This window comes from Chiloscyllium plagiosum, unplaced genomic scaffold (assembly GCF_037043375.1).
Source record: "Chiloscyllium plagiosum isolate Xiang-an unplaced genomic scaffold, Cpla_swu_hap1 HiC_scaffold_1, whole genome shotgun sequence".
NCBI lineage: Eukaryota > Metazoa > Chordata > Chondrichthyes > Orectolobiformes > Hemiscylliidae > Chiloscyllium > Chiloscyllium plagiosum.
In genome coordinates, this window is record NW_028270139.1 from 145,346,930 (window position 1) to 145,363,508 (window position 16,579).

The window sequence follows — 16,579 nt, forward strand, 5'->3', positions numbered from 1 at the left end:
TTAATGTGAATGTGTCGTCTAATAGAGTTTGGATGTGAATGAGGAGTCTAACAGCGTGGATGTGAATGGGGAGTCTAATGCAGAGTGGATGTGAATGAGGAGTCAAATGTAACATGGATGTGAATGGGGAGTCTAATGTAGTGTGTATGTGAATGAGGAGTCTAATGCAGTGTGGATGTGAATGAGGAGTCTAATACAGCGCGGATGTGAATGAGGAGTCTACTGCAGTGCTGATGTGAATGAGGAGTCTAATGCAGCGTGGATGTGAATGAGGAGTCTAATGCAGTGCGGATGTGAATGAGGAGTCTAATGCAGCGTGGATGTGAATGGGGCGTCTAATACAGCGTGGATGTGAATGAGGAGTCTAATGCAGTGCGGATGTGAATGAGGAGTCAAATGTAGCATGGATGTGAATGGGGAGTCTAATGTAGTGTGTATGTGAATGAGGAGTCAAATGCAGTGCGGACGTGAATGAGGAGTCTAATGCAGCGTGGATGTGAATGGGGAGTCCAATGCACTTTGGATGTGAATGAGGAGTATAATACAGCGTGGATGTGAATGAGGAGTCTAATGCAGCGTGGATGTGAATGGGGCGTCTAATGCAGTGCGGATGTGAATGAGGAGTTTAATGCAGCGTGTATGCGAATGGGGAGTCTAATACAGTGTGGATGTGAATGATGGGTCTAATAAAACAAGGATGTGAATGAGGAGTCTAATGCAGTCAGGATGTGAATGAGGTGTCTAATGCAGCGTGTTTGAGTATGGGTATTCTATTGCACCGTGGATGTGAATGGGGAGTCTAATGCAGCGTGGATGTGAACGGGGAGTCTAATGCAGCGTGGATGTGAATGGGGAGACGAATGCAGCATGGATGTGAATGAGTAGTCTAATACAGCGTGGATGTGAATGAGGAGTCTAATGCAGCGAGGATGTGAATGAGGAATCTAACTGCGTGGATGTGAATGGAGAGTCTAATTCAGCGTGGATGTGAATGGGGAGTCTAATGCACTGTGGATGTGAATGATGAGTCTAATACAGCGTGGATGTGAATGGGGAGTCTAATGCAGTGTGGACTTTAATGAGGAGTTTAATAGGGCGTGGATGTGAATGGGGAGTCTAATGTAGTGTGGATGTGAATGAGGAGTCTAATGCAGTGTGGATGTGAATGGGGAGTCTAATACAGCGTGGATGTGAATGAGGAGTCTAATGCAGTGTGGATGTGAATGGGGAGTCTAATGCAGTGTGGATGTGAATGAGGAGTCTAATACAGCGTGGATGTGAATGATGAGTGTAAGGTAGCGTGGATGTGTATGAGGAATCTAATGCAGCGTGGATGTGAATGGGGAGTCTAATGCAGTGTGGATGCGAATGGGGAGTCTAATACAGCGTGGATGTGAATGAGGAGTCTAATGCAGCGTGGTTGTGAATGAGGAGTCTAATACAGCGTGTATGTGAATGATGAGTGTAAGGTAGCGTGGATGTGTATGAGGAATCTAATGCAGCGTGGATGTGAATGGGGAGTCTAATGTAGTGTGGATGTAAATGAGGAGTCTAATGCAGCGAGGATGTGAATATGGAGTCTAACTGCGTGGATGTGAATGGGGAGTCTAATTCAGCGTGGATTGCGAATGGGGAGTCTAATGCACTGTGGATGTGAAAGAGGAGTCTAATGCAGTGTGGAAGTGAATAGGGAGTCTAAAGCAGCGTGGATGTGAATGAGGAGTCTAATGCAGCATGGAAGTGAATGAGGAGTCTAATGCAGCGTGGGTATGAATGAGGAGTCTAATGCAGCGTGGATGTGAATGGGGAATCTAATGCAGCATGGATGAGTATGGGGAGTCTAATGCAGCATGGATGTGAATGAGGAGTCTAACTGCGTGGATGTGAATGGGGAGTCGAATGCAGCGTGGATGTGATTGACGAGTCTAATACAGCGTGGATATGAATGAGGACTCTAATTCAGCGTGGATTTGAATGGGGAGTCTAATGCAGTTTGGATGTGAATGAGGAGTCTAACTGCGTGGATGTGAATGGGGAGTCTAATGCAGCCTGGATGTGATTGACGAGTCTAATACAGCGTGGATATGAATGAGGACTCTAATTCAGCGTGGATTTGAATGAGGTGTCTAATGCAGCGTGGATGTGAATGGGGAGTCTAATACAGCGTGGATGTGAATGGGGAGTCTAATGCAGTGTGGATGTGAATGGGGAGACGAATGCAGCATGGATGTGAATGAGGAGTCTAATACAGCGAGGATGTGAATGAGGAATCTAATGCAGTGTGGATGTGAATGGGGAGTCTCATGCAGTGTGGACTTTAATGAGGAGTTTAATAGAGCGTGGATGTGAATGGGGAGTCTAATGTCGTGTGGATTTGAATGAGGAGTCTAATGCAGTGTGGATGTGAATGGGGAGTCTAATACAGCGTGGATGTCAATGAGGAGACTAATGCAGCGAGAATGAGAATGAGGAGTCTAATACAGCGTGTAAGTGAACGATGAGTGTAAGGTAGCGTGGATGTGCATGAGGAATCTAATGCAGCATGGATGTGAATGGGGAGTCTAATGCAGTGCGAATGTGAATGAGGAGTCTAATGCAGCGTGAATGTGAATGAGGAGTCAATGCAGCATGGATGTAAATGGGGAGTCGAATGCAGCGAGGATATGAATAGGGAGTCGAATGCAGCATGGATGTGAATGAGTAGTCTAATACATCATGGATGTGAATGAGGAGTCTAATACAGTGAGGCTGTGAATGCGTAGTCCAATACAGGGTAAATGTGAAAATGGGAGTCTAATACAGTGTGGATGTGAATGAGGAGACGAATGTAATGTGGATGTGAATGAGGAGCCTAATGCAGCGTGGATCTGAATGAGGAGTTTAATAGAGCGTGAATGTGAATGAGGAGATTAATGGAGCATGGATGTGAATGAGGAGTCTAATACAGCGTGGATGTGAATGAGGAGTCTAATGCAGCGAGGATGTGAATGAGGAATCTAACTGCGTGGATGTGAATGGGGAGTCTAATACAGCGTGGATGTGAATGGGGAGTCTAATGCAGTGTGGACTTTAATGAGGAGTTTAATAGGGCGTGGATGTGAATGGGGAGTCTAATGTAGTGTGGATGTGAATGAGGAGTCTAATGCAGTGTGGATGTGAATGGGGAGTCTAATACAGCGTGGATGTGAATGAGGAGTCTAATGCAGCGTGGATGTGAATGAGGAGTCTAATACAGCGTGTATGTGAATGGGGAGTCTAATGCAGTGTGGACTTTAAAGAGGAGTTTAAGAGAGTGTGGATGTGAATGGGGAGTCTAATGTAGTGTGGATGTGAATGAGGAGTTTCATGCAGCGTGGATGTGCAAGAGGAGTCTAATGCAGCGTGGATGTGAATGAGGAGTCTAACTGCGTGGATGTGAATGGGGAGTCTAATTCAGCGTGGATGTGAATGGGGAGTCTAATGCAGTGTGGACTTTAATGAGGAGTTTAATAGAGCGTGGATGTGAATGGGGAGTCTAATGCAGCGTGGTTGTGAATGGGGAGACGAATGCAGCATGGATGTGAATGAGGAGTCTAAGGCAGCGAGCATGTGAATGAGGAGTCTAACTGCGTGGATGTGAATGGAGAGTCTAATTCAGCGTGGATGTGAATGGGGAGTCTAATGCATTGTGGATGTGAATGATGAGTCTAATACAGCGTGGATGTGAATGAGGAGTCTAATGCAGCGTGGATGTGAATGGGGAGTCTAATGCAGTGTGGACTTTAATGAGGAGTTTAATAGGGCGTGGATGTGAATGGGGAGTCTAATGTAGTGTGGATGTGAATGAGGAGTCTAATGCAGTGTGGATGTGAATGGGGAGTCTAATACAGCGTGGATGTGAATGAGGAGTCTAATACAGCGTGGATGTGAATGAGGAGTCTAATGCAGTGTGGATGTGAATGGGGAGTCTAATACAGCGTGGATGTGAATGAGGAGTCTAATACAGCGTGGATGTGAATGATGAGTGTAAGGTAGCGTGGATGTGTATGAGGAATCTAATGCAGCGTGGATGTGAATGGGGAGTCTAATGCAGTGTGGATGTGAATGGGGAGTCTAATACAGCGTGGATGTGAATGAGGAGTCTCATGCAGCGTGGTTGTGAATGAGGAGTCTAATACAGCGTGTATGTGAATGATGAGTGTAAGGTAGCGTGGATGTGTATGAGGAATCTAATGCAGCGTGGATGTGAATGGGGAGTCTAATGTAGTGTGGATGTAAATGAGGAGTCTAATGCAGCGAGGATGTGAATGTGGAGTCTAACTGCGTGGATGTGAATGGGGAGTCTAATTCAGCGTGGATTGCGAATGGGGAGTCTAATGCACTGTGGATGTGAAAGAGGAGTCTAATGCAGTGTGGAAGTGAATAGGGAGTCTAAAGCAGCGTGGATGTGAATGAGGAGTCTAATGCAGCATGGAAGTGAATGAGGAGTCGAATGCAGCGTGGGTATGAATGAGGAGTCTAATGCAGCGTGGATGTGAATGGGGAATCTAATGCAGCATGGATGAGTATGGGGAGTCTAATGCAGCATGGATGTGAATGAGGAGTCTAACTGCGTGGATGTGAATGGGGAGTCGAATGCAGCGTGGATGTGATTGACGAGTCTAATACAGCGTGGATATGAATGAGGACTCTAATTCAGCGTGGATTTGAATGAGGTGTCTAATGCAGCGTGGATGTGAATGGGGAGTCTAATACAGCGTGGATGTGAATGGGGAGTCTAATGCAGTGTGGATGTGAATGGGGAGACGAATACAGCATGGATGTGAATGAGGAGTCTAATACAGCGAGGATGTGAATGATGAGTGTAAGGTAGCGTGGATGTGTATGAGGAATCTAATGCAGCGTGGATGTGAATGGGGAGTCTAATGTAGTGTGGATGTAAATGAGGAGTCTAATGCAGCGAGGATGTGAATGAGGAATCTAATGCAGTGTGGATGTGAATGGGGAGTCTCATGCAGTGTGGACTTTAATGAGGAGTTTAATAGAGCGTGGATGTGAATGGGGAGTCTAATGTCGTGTGGATGTGAATGAGGAGTCTAATACAGCGTGGATGTCAATGAGGAGTCTAATGCAGCGAGAATGAGAATGAGGAGTCTAATACAGCGTGTAAGTGAACGATGAGTGTAAGGTAGCGTGGATGTGCATGAGGAATCTAATGCAGCATGGATGTGAATGGGGAGTCTAATGCAGTGCGAATGTGAATGAGGAGTCTAATGCAGCGTGAATGTGAATGGGGAGTCAATGCAGCATGGATGTAAATGGGGAGTCGAATGCAGCGAGGATATGAATAGGGAGTCGAATGCAGCATGGATGTGAATGAGTAGTCTAATACATCGTGGATGTGAATGAGGAGTCTAATACAGCGAGGCTGTGAATGCGTAGTCCAATACAGGGTAAATGTGAAAATGGGAGTCTAATACAGTGTGGATGTGAATGAGGAGACGAATGTAACGTGGATGTGAATGAGGAGCCTAATGCAGCGTGGATCTGAATGAGGAGTTTAATAAAGCGTGAATGTGAATGAGGAGATTAATGGAGCATGGATGTGAATGGGGAGTCTAATACAGCGTGGATGTGAATGAGGAGTCTAATGCAGCGAGGATGTGAATGAGGAATCTAACTGCGTGGATGTGAATGGGGAGTCTAATACAGCGTGGATGTGAATGGGGAGTCTAATGCAGTGTGGACTTTAATGAGGAGTTTAATAGGGCGTGGATGTGAATGGGGAGTCTAATGTAGTGTGGATGTGAATGAGGAGTCTAATGCAGTGTGGATGTGAATGGGGAGTCTAATACAGCGTGGATGTGAATGAGGAGTCTAATGCAGCGTGGATGTGAATGGGGAGTCTAATGCAGTGTGGACTTTAAAGAGGAGTTTAAGAGAGTGTGGATGTGAATGGGGAGTCGAATGCAGCGTGGATGTGATTGACGAGTCTAATACAGCGTGGATATGAATGAGGACTCTAATTCAGCGTGGATTTGAATGAGGTGTCTAATGCAGCGTGGATGTGAATGGGGAGTCTAATACAGCGTGGATGTGAATGGGGAGTCTAATGCAGTGTGGACTTTAATGAGGAGTTTAATAGAGCGTGGATGTGAATGGGGAGTCTAATGCAGCGTGGTTGTGAATGGGGAGACGAATGCAGCATGGATGTGAATGAGGAGTCTAAGGCAGCGAGCATGTGAATGAGGAGTCTAACTGCGTGGATGTGAATGGAGAGTCTAATTCAGCGTGGATGTGAATGGGGAGTCTAATGCATTGTGGATGTGAATGATGAGTCTAATACAGCGTGGATGTGAATGAGGAGTCTAATGCAGCGTGGATGTGAATGGGGAGTCTAATGCAGTGTGGACTTTAATGAGGAGTTTAATAGGGCGTGGATGTGAATGGGGAGTCTAATGTAGTGTGGATGTGAATGAGGAGTCTAATGCAGTGTGGATGTGAATGGGGAGTCTAATACAGCGTGGATGTGAATGAGGAGTCTAATACAGCGTGGATGTGAATGAGGAGTCTAATGCAGTGTGGATGTGAATGGGGAGTCTAATACAGCGTGGATGTGAATGAGGAGTCTAATACAGCGTGGATGTGAATGATGAGTGTAAGGTAGCGTGGATGTGTATGAGGAATCTAATGCAGCGTGGATGTGAATGGGGAGTCTAATGCAGTGTGGATGTGAATGGGGAGTCTAATACAGCGTGGATGTGAATGAGGAGTCTAATGCAGCATGGAAGTGAATGAGGAGTCTAATGCAGCGTGGATGTGAATGGGGAATCTAATGCAGCATGGATGAGTATGGGGAGTCTAATGCAGCATGGATGTGAATGAGGAGTCTAACTGCGTGGATGTGAATGGGGAGTCGAATGCAGCGTGGATGTGATTGACGAGTCTAGTACAGCGTGGATATGAATGACGACTCTAATTCAGCGTGGATTTGAATGGGGAGTCTAATGCAGTTTGGATGTGAATGAGGAGTCTAACTGCGTGGATGTGAATGGGGAGTCTAATGCAGCGTGGATGTGATTGACGAGTCTAATACAGCGTGGATATGAATGAGGACTCTAATTCAGCGTGGATGTGAATGAGGAGTCTAATGCAGCGTGGATGTGAATGGGGAGTCTAACTGCGTGGATGTGAATGGGGACTCTAATGCAGCCTGGATGTGAATGGGGAGTCTAATGCAGAGTGGATGTGAATGAGGAGTCTCATGGAACATGGATGTGAATGGGGAGTCTAATGCAGCGTGGATGTGAATGAGGAGTCTAATGCAGCATGGATGTGAATGGGGAGTCTAATGTAGTGTGGATGTGAATGAGGAATCTAATGCAGCGTGGATGTGAATGAGGAGTCTAATGTAGTGAGGATGTGAATGAGGAATCTAATGCAGTGTGGATGTGAATGAGGAATCTAATGCAGCGTGGATGTGAATGAGGAGTCTAATACAGCGTGGATGTGAATGAGGAGTCCAATGCAGCGTGGATGTGAATGAGGAGTCCAATGCAGCGTGGATGTGAATGAGGAATCTAATGCAGCGTGGATGTGAATGAGGAGTCTAATACAGCGTGGATGTGAATGAGGAGTCCAATGCAGCGTGGATGTGAATGAGGAGTCCAATGCAGCGTGGATGTGAATGAGGAATCTAATGCAGCGTGGATGTGAATGAGGAGTCTAATACAGCGTGGATGTGAATGAGGAGTCCAATGCAGCGTGGATGTGAATGAGGAGTCTAATGCAGTGTGGATGTGAATGAGGAATCTAATGCAGCGTGGATGTGAATGAGGAGTCTAATACAGCGTGGATGTGAATGAGGAGTCTAATGCAGCGTGGATGTGAATGGGGAGTCTAACTGCGTGGATGTGAATGGGGAGTCTAATGCAGCGAGGATGTGAATGAGGAGTCTATTGCAGCGTGGATGTGAATGGGGAGACTAATTCAGCGTGGAAGTGAATGAGGAGTCTAATGCAGCGTGGATATGAATGAGGAGACTAATTCAGCGTGGAAGTGAATGAGGAGTCTAATGCAGCGAGGATGTGAATGAGGAGTCTATTGCAGCGTGGATGTGAATGAGGAGACTAATTCAGCGTGGATGTGAATGGGGAGTCTAATGCAGCGAGGATGTGAATGAGGAGTCTATTGCAACGTGGATGTGAATGGGGAGTCTAATGCAGCATGGATGTGAATGAGGTGACTAATTCAGCGTGGAAGTGAATGAGGAGTCTAATGCAGCGAGGATGTGAATGAGGAGTCTAATGCAGCGTAGATGTGCATGGGAAGTCTAAAGCAGAGTGGAAGTGAATGAGGAGTCTAATACAGCGTGGATATGAATGAGGACTTTAATTCAGCGTCGATTTGAATGGGGAGTCTACTGCAGTGTGGTTGTGAATGAGGTGTCTAATGCTGTGTAGATGTAAATTGTCTTTACTCAGCGAGTCGTGAGTTCATGGAATGCCCTGCCAGTAGCAGTGGTGGACTCTCCCTCATTATGGGCATTTAAGTGGGCATTGGATAGGCATATGGAGGATAGTGGGCTAGTGTAGGTTAGGTGGGCTTGGATCGGCGCAACATCGAGGGCCGAAGGGCCTGTACTGCACTGTAATCTTCTATGTTCTATGTTCTATGTAAATGGGGAGTCTAAAGCTGTGTGGATGTGAATGAGGAGACTAACGCAGCGTGGATGTGAATGGGGAGTCTAATGCCGCGTGGATATGAATGGAAAGTCGAATGCAGCGTGGATGTGAATGAGGAGTCTAATACATTGTGGATGTGAATGAGGAGTTTAATACAGCGAGGAAGTGAATGGGGAGTCTAAAGCAGCGTGGATTTGAATGGGGAGACTAACGCAGCGTGGATGTGAATGAGGAGTCTAATGCCGCGTGGATACGAATGGAAAGTCGAATGCAGCGTGGATGTGAATGAGGAGTCTAATACATTGTGGATGTGAATGAGGAGTTTAATACAGCGAGGAAGTGAATGGGGAGTCTAAAGCAGCGTGGATTTGAATGGGGAGTCTACTGCAGTGTGGATGTGAATGGGGAGTCTAATGCAGCATGGATGTGAATGAGGAGACTAATTCAGCGTGGTAGTGAATGAGGAGTCTAACTGCGTGGATGTGGATGGAGAGTCTAATGCAGCGTGGATGTGAATGAGGAGACTAAAGCAGCATGGATGTGGCTGGAGAGTCTAATGCAGCGTAAATGTGAATGTGGAATCGAATGCAGTATCGATATGAATGAGGAGTCTAATGCAACAAGAATGTGAATGAGGAGTCTAATGCAGCGTGGATGTGAATGAGGAGTCTAATGCAGTGTGGATGTGAATGAGGAGTCTAATGCAGCGTGGATGTGAATGAGGAGTCTAATGCAGCGTGGATGTGAATGAGGAGTCCAATACAGCGTGGATGTGAATGAGGAGTCTAATGCAGCGTGGATGTGAATGAGGAGTCCAATACAGCGTGGATGTGAATGGGGAGTCTAATGCAGTGTGGATGTGAATGGGGACTCTGCTGCAGTGTGGATGTGAATGGGGAGTCTAATGCTGCTTGGATTGAATGGGGAGTTCTAAAGCTGTGTGGATGTGAATGAGGAGTCTAAAGCAGCGTGGAGGAGAATGAGGAGACTAACGCAGCGTGGATGTGAATGAGGAGTCGAATGCAGCGTGGATGTGAATGAGGAGTCTAAAGCAGCGTGGATGAGAATGAGGAGACTAACGCAGCGTGGATGTGAATGGGGAGTCTAATGTAGTGTAGATGTGAATGGGGAGCCTAATGCAGCGTGGATGTGAATGAGGAGACTAATTTAGCGTGGAAGTGAATGAGGAGTCTAATGCAGCGAGGATGTGAATGAGGAGTCTAATGCAGCATAGATGTGCGTGGGAAGTCTAAAGCAGAGTGGAAGTGAATGGGGAGTCTAATACAGCATGGATATGAATGAGGACTCTAATTCAGCGTGGATTTGAATGGGGAGTCTGCTGCAGTGTGGTTGTGAATGAGGTGTCTAATGCAGTGTAGATGTAAATGGGGAGTCTAATGCAGTGTGGATGTGAATGAGGAGTCTAATGAAACAAGGATGTGAATGAGGAGTCTAATGCAGTGAGGATGTGAATGAGGTGTCTAATACAGCGTGAATGAGTATGGGGAGTCTAATGCAGATTGGATGTGAATGGGGAGTCTAATACAGCATGGATGTGAATGAGGAATCTCTTGCAGCGTGGATGTGAATTGGGAGTCTAATACAGCGTGAATGAGAATGAGGAGTGTAATGCAGTGTGGATGTGAGTGAGCAGTCTAATACAGCATGGATGTGAATGAGGAGTCTAATGCAACAAGAATGTGAATGAGGAGTCTAATGCAGCGTGGATGTGAATGAGGAGTCCAATACAGCGTGGATGTGAATGGGGGGTCTGCTGCAGTGTGGATGTGAGTGGGGAGTCTAATGCAGCGTGGATGTGAATGGGGAGTCTAATGCTGCTTGGATTGAATGGGGAGTTCTAAAGCTGTGTGGATGTGAATGAGGAGTCTAATGCAGTGTGGATGTGAATGAGGAGTCTAAAGCAGCTTGGATGAGAATGAGGAGTCTAAAGCAGCGTGGCTGAGAATGAGGAGACTAACGCAGCGTGGATGTGAATGAGGAGTCTAAAGCAGCGTGGATGAGAATGAGGAGACTAACGCAGCGTGGATGTGAATGGGGAGTCTAATGCAGTGTAGATGTGAATGGGGAGTCTAATGCAGCGTGGATGTGAATGAGGAGACTAATTCAGCGTGGAAGTGAATGAGGAGTCTAATGCAGCGAGGATGTGAATGAGGAGTCTAATGCAGCATAGATGTGCGTGGGAAGTCTAAAGCAGAGTGGAAGTGAATGGGGAGTCTAATACAGCATGGATATGAATGAGGACTCTAATTCAGCGTGGATTTGAATGGGGAGTCTACTGCAGTGTGGTTGTGAATGAGGTGTCTAATGCAGTGTAGATGTAAATGGGGAGTCTAATGCAGTGTGGATGTGAATGAGGAGTCTAATGAAACAAGGATGTGAATGAGGAGTCTAATGCAGTGTGAATGAGAATGAGGAGTGTAATGCAGTGTGGATGTGAGTGAGCAGTCTAATACAGCATGGATGTGAATGAGGAGTCTAATGAAACGTGGATTTGAATGGGGAGTCTAAAGCAGCGTGGCTGTGAATGAGAAGTCTCATGCAGCAAGGATGTGAATGAGGGGTCTAATGTAATGAGGATGTGAATGAGGTGTCTAATGCAGCGTTGATGTGTCTGGGGAGTCTAATGCAGTGTGGACGTGAATGAGGCATCTAATGAAGCGAGGATGTGAATGAGGAGTCTCATGCAGCGTGGATGTGTATGTGCAGTATAATGCAGTGTGGATGTGAATGAGTAGTCCAATAGAGCATGGATGTGATTGAGGAGTCTAATGCAGCGTGGATGTGAATGGGGAGTAATACAGCGTGGATGTGAATGAGGAGTATAATGCAGTGTGGATTTGAATGAGTAGTCTAATACAGCAGGGATGTGTATGGGGAGTCTAACGCAGCGAGGATGTGAATGGGGAGTCTAATACAGCGTGGATGTGAATGAGGAGTCTAATACAGCGTGTATGTGAATGGGGAGTCTAATGCAGTGTGGACTTTAAAGAGGAGTTTAAGAGAGCGTGGATGTGAATGGGGAGTCTAATGTAGTGTGGATGTGAATGAGGAGTTTCATGCAGCATGGATGTGCAAAAGGAGTCTAATGCAGCGAGGATGTGAATGAGGAGTCGAACTGCGTGGATGTGAATGGGGAGTCTAATTCAGCGTGGATGTGAATGGGGAGTCTAATGCAGTGTGGACTTTAATGAGGAGTTTAATAGAGCGTGGATGTGAATGGGGAGTCTAATGCAGCGTGGTTGTGAATGGGGAGACGAATGCAGCATGGATGTGAATGAGGAGTCTAATACAGCGTGGATGTGAATGAGGAGTCTAATGCAGCGTGGATGTGAATGGGGAGTCTAACTGCGTGGATGTGAATGGGGAGTCTAATGCAGCCTGGATGTGAATGGGGAGTCTAATGTAGTGTGGATGTGAATGGGGAGTCTAATACAGCGTGGATGTGAATGAGGAGTCTAATGCAGCGTGGATGTGAATGGGGAGTCTAATTCAGCGTGGATGTGAATGAGGAGTCTAATGCAGCGTGGATGTGAATGGGGAGTCTAATGCAGTGTGAATGAGAATGAGGAGTGTAATGCAGTGTGGATGTGAGTGAGCAGTCTAATACAGCATGGATGTGAATGAGGAGTCTAATGAAACGTGGATTTGAATGGGGAGTCTAAAGCAGCGTGGCTGTGAATGAGAAGTCTCATGCAGCAAGGATGTGAATGAGGGGTCTAATGTAATGAGGATGTGAATGAGGTGTCTAATGCAGCGTTGATGTGTCTGGGGAGTCTAATGCAGTGTGGACGTGAATGAGGCATCTAATGAAGCGAGGATGTGAATGAGGAGTCTCATGCAGCGTGGATGTGTATGTGCAGTATAATGCAGTGTGGATGTGAATGAGTAGTCTAATAGAGCATGGATGTGATTGAGGAGTCTAATGCAGCGTGGATGTGAATGGGGAGTAATACAGCGTGGATGTGAATGAGGAGTATAATGCAGTGTGGATTTGAATGAGTAGTCTAATACAGCAGGGATGTGTATGGGGAGTCTAACGCAGTGAGGATGTGAATGGGGATTCTCATGCAGCGTGGATTTGAGTGGGTAGTCGAATGCAGCGTGTATGTGAATGAGGAGTCTAATACAGCGTGGATGTGAATGAGGGGTGTAATGCAGTGAGGATGTCAATGAGGGGTCTCATGCAGCGTGGATGTGTCTGGGGAGTCTAATGCAGTGTGGAAGTGAATGAGGAGTCTAATACAGCATGGATGTGTATGAGTCGTCTAATGCAACGTGGATGTGAATGGGGAGTCTAATGCAGCATGGATGTGAATGGGGAGTCTAATGCAGTGTGGATGTGAATGAGGAGCCTATCGCAGGGCGGATGTGTATGGGGAGTCTAATGCAGTGTGGAAGTGAATGAGGAGTCTAATGCAGCGAGGTTGTGAATAAGGAGTCTAAAGCAGCGTGGATGTGAATGAGGAGTTTAATGCAGCGTGGATGTGAATGGGGAGTTGATTGCAGTGTGGATGTGAATAAGGACTCTTAAACAGCGTGGATGTGTATGGGGAGTCTAATGCAGTGTGGATGTGAATGTGGAGTCTAATTCAGCGTGGATATGAATGAGTTGTCTAATAGAGCATGGATGTGAATGGGGAGTCTAATGCAGCGTGGATGTGAATGAGGAGTCTAATACAGCGTGGATGTGTATGAGTAATCTAATGCAGTGTGGAAGTGAATGGGGAGTGTATTGCAGCGTGGATGTGAATGGGGAGTCTAATGCAGCGTGGATGTGAATGAGGAGTCTAATACAGCGTGGATGTGTATGAGTAATCTAATGCAGTGTGGAAGTGAATGGGGAGTGTATTGCAGCGTGGATGTGAATGGGGAGTCTAATGCAGCGTGGATATGAATGAGTTGTCTAATAGAGCATGGATGTGAATGGGGAGTCTAATGCAGCGTGGATGTGAATGAGGAGTCTAATACAGCGTGGATGTGTATGAGTAATCTAATGCAGTGTGGAAGTGAATGGGGAGTGTATTGCAGCGTGGATGTGAATGGGGAGTCTAATGCAGCGTGGATGTGAATGAGGAGTCTAATACAGCGTGGATGTGTATGAGTAATCTAATGCAGTGTGGAAGTGAATGGGGAGTGTATTGCAGCGTGGATGTGAATGGGGAGTCTAATGCAGCGTGGAAGTGAATGGGGAGTCTAATGCAGAGAGGATGTGAATGAGGAGTATAATGCAGTGTGGATGAGAATGGGGGGACTAATGCAGCGTGGATGTGAATGGGGCGTCTATTGCAGTGTGGATGCGAATGAGGAGTCAAATGCAGTGTGGATGTGAATCAGGAGTCTCCTGCAGCGTGGATGTGAATAATGATTCGAATACAGCGTGGATGTAATGGGGAGTGAAACGGGAGTCTGAGGTAGCATGGATGTGAATGGGGAGCCTAATGCAGCGTGGATGTGAATGGTGTTCTTATGTAGTGTGGATGTGAATGGGAAGTCTAATGCAGCATGGATGTGAATTGGGAGTCTAATGTAGCTTGGATGTTCATAAGGAGTCTATTGCAGCTTGGAAGTGAATAATGAGTCTAATACAGCGTGGATGTGAATGAGGAGTCTAATACAGCGTGGATGTGATTGGGGAGTCTAAAGCAGTGTGTATGTGAATGGTGATTCTAATGCAGTGTGGATGTGAATGGGGTGTCCAATGTAGAGTGGATGTGAAGAATGAGTCTAATACAGCTTGGACGTGAATGGGGAGTCGAATGCAGCATGGATGTGAATGGGGAGCCTTATGCAGCATGGATGTGAATGGGGAGTCTAATGTAACGTGGATGTGAATGAGCAGTCTAATGCAGCGTGGATGTGATTGGGGAGTCTAATGCAGTGTGGATGTGAATAATGAGTCTAATACAGCTTGGATGTGAATGAGGAGTCTATTGCAGCGCCGATGTGAATAGGGAGTCTAATGTAGCGTGGATGTGAATGGGGAGTCTCATGCAGCGAGGATGTGAATGAGGAAACTAATGCAGCGTGGATGTGAGTGTGGAAACTAATGAAGTGTAACTGTTAATGAAGAGTCCAATGCAACGTGGATGTGAATGGGGAGTCTAATACAGCGAGGGTGTAAATGGGGCATCTTTTGCAGTGTGGATGTGTATGAGGAGTCTAATGCAGCGTGGATGTGAATGGGAATCCGATACAGCGTGGATGTGAATGAGGAGTCTAATGCAGTGCGGATGTGAATGGGAATCCGATACAGCGTGGATGTGAATGAGAGTCTAATGCAGCGAGGAAGTGAATGAGGAGTCTAATGCAGTGCGGATGTGAATGGGAATCCGATACAGCGTGGATGTGAATGAGAGTCTAATGCAGCGAGGATGTGAATGAGGAGTCTAATGCAGCGTGGATGTGAATGAGGAGTCTAATGCAGCGTGGATGTGAATGAGGAGACTAATGCAGCGTGGATGTGAATGGGGAGTCTAATGCAGCGTGGATGTGAATGAGGAGTCTAATGCAGCGTGGATGTGAATGAGGAGTCTAATGCAGCGTGGATGTGAATGATGAGTCCAATACAGCGTGGATCTGAATGGGCAGTCTAAAGCTGCATGGTTGTGAATGGGGAGTCTAATGCAGCGTGGATTTGAATGAGGAGTCTAATAGAGCGTGGATGTGAATAAGGAGTCTAATGGAGTGTGGATGTGAATGGGGAGTATAATGCAGAGTGGATGTGAATAATGAATCTAATAAAGCGTAAATGTGAATGGGGAGTCGAATACAGCGTGAATGTGAATAAGGCGTCTCATGCAGCATTGGTGTGATTGGGGAATCTAAAGCAGCGTGGATGTGAATTGGGAGTCTAATGCAGCGTGGATGTGAATGGGGAGTCAAATGCAGCGTGTATGTGAATGGGGAGATAATGCACCGTGGATGTGAATTAGGAGTCTGATGCAGTGTGGATAGGAATGGGGAGTCTAATGCAGCATGGATGTGAATTAGGAGTCTGATGCAGTGTGGATAGGAATGGGGAGTCTAATGCAGCGTGCGTGTGAATGAGGAGTCTAATGCAGCGTGGATGTGAGTGAGGAGTCTAATGCAACTCCAATTTCAAGGAGCAACTCCAAGGTCTCTTTGTTCAGCAACACTCTCTGGGACCTTTCCATTTAATGTATAAGTGCTGCTATGATTTGCTTTCCCAAAATGCAGCACCTTGCATTTATCTGAATTAAACTTCATCTTCCACTTCTCAGCCCATTGGTCCAGCTGATCAGGATCCTGTTGTATTCTGAGGTAACCCTCTTCGCTGTCCACTGTACCTCCAATTTTGGGTTCATTTGCAAATTTACTAACTGTACCTCTTATGCTCGCATCCAAATAATTCTTTGAGAAGGTGACCAAACAGATAGATGTGAGTAAACTGGTTGATGTGGTGTATATGAATTTCAGCAAGGTGTTTGATAAGGTTCCCCACAGTAGGCTATTGTACAAAATGCGGAAGAATGGGATTGTGGGAGATATAGCAGTTTGAATCAGTAATTGGCTTGCTGAAAGAAGACAGAGGGTAGTGGTTGATGGTAAATGTTCATCCTGGAGTCCAGTTACTAGTGGTGTTATGCAAGGGTCGGTGTTGGGTCCACTGCTGTTCATCATTTTTATAAACGACCTGGATGAGGGCGTAGAAGGGTGCGTTAGTAAATTTGCAGATGACACTAAGGTCGGTGGAGTTGTGGATAGTGACATGGGATGTTGTAGGTTACAGAGAGACATAGATAAACTGCAGAGCTGGGCTGAGAGGTGGCAAATGGAGTTTAATGTGGAAAGGTGTGAGGTGACTCACTTTGGTCAGAGTAACCAGAATGCAAAGTACTGGGCTCATGGTAAGATTCTTGGTAGTGTAGATGAGC